Below are 4,485 nucleotides of genomic sequence, written 5' to 3'. Positions count from 1 at the left end.
GTGTGCAAGCAAGAGTGCTACCATTAAGAAAAGCAAATGGAAATCATTCCTTAAATCCATTGGTCCACACTAATTTCTTTCAGTTTCCTTTAGCGAGGAGTAACTTCTCACTATAGCTGTCAATATTTTCCCCTTTTTAAGGGAAATTCCCTTATTCCAAATAGGATTCCTCGCAAGAAAAGGGAAAAGTTGACAGCTATGCTTCTCACTGGTTCATGCTGGATTAGTTGGGGAGGTTAAAATACTACCTCCAACCCCTCAAAAAATTGGGAAATGGCCCTGCTTATTTCTGAGCCAGAAGTTTCCTTCCCTTGTTCCCAGGAGCGGCTTGTCCCATTTTGCTCCCTGAGGCGAAATAGGAATGTGCCACTCCCTGCCCCCCACCACTGCATCATGCCCCACTTCCATTGTGCACCAGAACACCCCCTCTTGCCAAAGTCAGCAGGAGGGGGAGCAGTCCACAAGGCCCTGGCACTTGTCTTCTTCACCCCTAGGGCAAAGAAAATGAGCAACAAAGTGGCACACCAGAACACCCCCATCAAGAGGGGGCATCCACCAATGGCAGAAGTGGTGGGGCAGGAGGAAAGTCACCTCTTGTGCTTTCCCTGCCTGAAGCAGCTGATTCATCCCACCTCATGGGTAGGCCGACTCTGCTTGTACCACACAGGCAACTTCATGACTACATATCAAAATACAGGTAGGTAACCGTGTTGGTCTGCTGTAGTCGAAACAAAATAAAAGAATTCCTTCCAGTAGCAGAGACCAAATAACTTTGCTATTGGTATGAGCTTTTGTGTGCATACCATTCCCACCACCTTCTGAGTAATACCCCTCCCCACCCTCTCACTATATATAAGGGTCTGGTGACTTCTGTTTCAGTGTATCTGAAGAAGTGGGCATGCACACGAAAGTTCATTCCAATAACAAACTTAGTTGGTCTCTAAGGTGCTACTGGAAGAAATTTTTTTATTACATATCAAAATGTTGATCAAGGTTTTGGATTTTGATAAACTGGAGAGATTACTTAAGAAATATTAAATACTTAATGGTAGAAGGCGGACTACCCTTTCCAGTTGTGTTCAAATACAAAGGAGCAAGATTTACTTCTGGTTGTTTCTGCCTCTCCTCTTACAGAATACAAACTCTTAATGGAATACCCTCCTTTTAAAGAGCATTAGTGAAACTTAAGCAATTCTCCAAAGACTGAAATATATGGTGCTGGAGGAGACCCTTGAGAGTCCCATGAACTGCAAGAAGATCAAACCTATCCATTCTTAAGGAAATCATCCCTGAGTGCTCACTGGAAGGACAGATCGTGAAGCTGAGGCTCCAGTACTTTGGCCACCTCATGAGAAGACTAAAACAGCAACGACTAAACAGCAACAATAATACATGGGGGAATTTTTTTTTACAAAAACAGTTTGATTATCTTCAAGGTCCAGAGTACCAGATGGCTCAGGTGAATCTCCATGGAAGGGTGGGGGAGTGGCTAACCAAACACAGGCAGTCAATGTCATAAGACCCTCCCCAGTAGGAAGTTCCCAGTGAGAAGGCACTCGGCAGTTTCCCCACAAGGCAAAGGGCACATCAGAACGGGTTGTAAGGTGTAAGATGACTTACAATCATTTACCAAAAGGCACGTTCAAAACACCAAAATGCGCCAACACTATGTACGACAAGGACGACAATGTGTGTACACTGATTAAAAACTGTTTATGCACAAAATACAGTTCATAGTTGTTTGTGTACACACCCATGGTCCAGATGCCTGGGTTGTTGGGGAGGGCAAAATGCAGGTTGAACACCCTGCCATTTGTAGGATCCGGCCATCTTCTAGCCTTACTTCATTACTTGTTCGCTACAGCCAGGAATCATTCATTAATCCGGGTTTGACTTTGCATCTCAGTGGGTAAAACTGAACCACGAACAAGAACCACAGACTTAAGATTCTCAGTGAAATTAATTGAAAGGTTTATTGGTATTCTGCGATCTGTACAGGAATCAACATTAACAAGTTGCCTAGACAAGAGCACCCATTCAAGCAGTTTGAGGTAAAGAGGTGGCAATGCAAGGTGACTAAAAGAACAATAATAAGACCAGTCTTTGCCAACCTCATGCCCTCCAGTTAATTTTGGACTACAACTCCCATCAGCCTTAGCAAGCACAATCAATGATCAGGGAGGGTGGCTTCCTCACCAATGTTCTAAAGGCACATTAACCACTCAGCTTAGACTAGCCTATAACACACACACACACACACACACACACACACACACACACACACGGGGCGGGGAAGGTGTTCCTATCCCAGTCTGTAACTGAATTAAATTTGAAATTGTTTTTATATGTGAAACTGCATTGAATGAAATAAATAAACAGAATAAAGCCAAAATAAAATAGTTTTAAAAGTGGGGCTGTCTCTTGGCTTTTCCTTCTTCTAGGACAGGATTCACCAACAGGGGTCCCTCGCAAGACATTGTTGTCCAGCTCCCATTGTCCTTGGCCACTGGCCATCTTGGCTGGGGCTGATGGGAGTTGGAGTCCAACACCACCTGGAGGGCACTCAGTTGACTACCCCTGCTCTAGCAGTAAAAACAACGTCAATCTGTTGCTGCTGCACAAGAGAGAAACATTACCTTTACCCTTTGAAGGACTCAGATTGACTTGGTGAGTCTTACTGATCAGCGTTCAAGAGCCCCTGATTTATATGACTCCAGAAGGGGCACTTTGATCCCTTAAAAAATAAATAGAGCAGGCTTAAAAGGGATCGCTGCTGATGAGTGGCAATTTGGTGCCATTTGTATGTTTTGGCAAAGTTCAAAGGTCTGGGCTTTTGCTGATATATATAAAAATTTTAAATGACAATGCATCACTGTGGCCGAGAGAACAGAAGAATGCCGTCCATAAACAAGAAGCAAACAGGGTTGCTAGGTAACCAAGAATGAAGGCCTAAAAGCTGATTCCGCTCTGAGATTAAGGCATGTTTTCAAGTGAAGGGACACACACACACACTCAGCACATTTCTTCTTCAGAAATATTGGCCTAATACGATTTTTGAACTGAATACTTTGACTTCCTCTCCCCTCACCAGGTAGAACCAGGAGATAACGTTAGTCACTCACAAAGCAATTTGTGACCACAGCCTTATCTGTGGGGAAACTGGGAGGCTGCCAGATGAGAACTGTTAAAAAGGAGGACAGAATGGCACATGAGAACAGCCTTCCCCCTCCCCGGTGCCCTCCAGATGTTTTTGGACTACGTCCGACCCAGCAGAGCCAGCTGGGTCCACTATGCTCATGTAAGGCCACGCCCTTCTTCAGGTAGTCATCTTCTGGGTCACCGACTGAAGCCATGACAGTCAGTAAGTTTCCTAATTATGCCAATATTTCCCTTTGCAGTGCTGATCAGACCTCCCCAATGTTCTAATTCTGTCGTCTCTCTCCTGTAGAAGCAGCAAAGAAGGCAAAGCATTTGATTTGCATGTAGTGAAATGTGTTGGTGGTGAAGGCTGGGATTTCTCAGAAACACTTCACACGCTGCTTCTCGGGGAACGTACTGTCGCTTGCTTGTCTCTCACCTCAGAGGCACCCAGCCCCAAACTTTCAGAATCCTCTGTGGGATTTTTTTCTACTCGATCTGTACTCTGACTTCTTGCTGTTTCGTTGTAATTTTCTTTTGTAGTATATTTTTTGAAATTAAATTTTCAAACATTTTCACAATAATCTTCATATCAAATAGTTACATTCTTTCATAAATTGACTTTCCACCCCTGTTTCCAAAGCGTTTTTACTCAGACATTTTCTACTGCATTATATCTTTATCTGTTGCAAAACGTTTCTCTAACGACAATTATTTCATCATTTTTCTTCTGCTGCTTTTATCTTGAATCCTGCCCACAATTTCATTTGACTATCGTGGTTTTTTTAATAGTCCATGAAAGACCTCCATTTCTCTAGGAAAAGTTCATCATTTTGATCTCTCAAATTCATTGTCAGCTTTGCCATTTCTGTGTAGTCCAGTACTGTTTCCTTGTATTTTTGAAAAAATGAGGAATCTGCCAAGTTGCTAGCCCTCTTCAAGCGTTCAAAGCATGAGTAGCACTGTGTGGTGCTCTCCAGATGTTACTCAGCTGCAATTCCCATCATTCCTCACTGTTGGACATGCTGGCCTGGACTGATGAGAGGTAGAGTTCAAAATCAGAAGGGCACCACTTCCCCTGGTGTTTAGGCTCAAGGTGTGGTGGTGTGTGCTAGCCCAGCTGATTCCTGACTGAAAAGCAGATTCTACCCATGTTCAACTGGAGGTCTCCCTGCGGACCTTCATATTCTTCATGCTCAGTACACAAAATTTAGCAGAGGAGGGGGGAGGGTGGGACTGGCAGGGATGTTGAACATGCAGGCAAGGCTGGCACAAACAGTGCTACACACATAAATAAAAGCCTAAAAGAGCCTGCTGGATCTGGCCAATGTCCCATCTAGTCCAGCA

At 43.9% G+C, this 4,485-nt stretch overlaps 1 long non-coding RNA gene across 1 annotated transcript; it reads left to right on the top strand.

The window, feature by feature from the left end:
- The first annotated feature begins 2,958 nt into the window (after positions 1-2,958).
- LOC308591470 lies at positions 2,959-3,722 on the top strand. Its single transcript, XR_014010186.1, has 2 exons — positions 2,959-3,361; positions 3,449-3,722. It is a non-coding gene; the product is annotated as an uncharacterized lncRNA (long non-coding RNA).
- Positions 3,723-4,485: the final 763 nt, after the last annotated feature.

The sequence above is a fragment of the Podarcis bocagei genome (assembly GCF_964188305.1).
Source record: "Podarcis bocagei genome assembly, chromosome: 7".
Taxonomy (NCBI): domain Eukaryota; kingdom Metazoa; phylum Chordata; class Lepidosauria; order Squamata; family Lacertidae; genus Podarcis; species Podarcis bocagei.
Note: the sequence above shows the minus strand (reverse complement) of the source record. Positions and strands in the feature narration are given on the sequence as shown.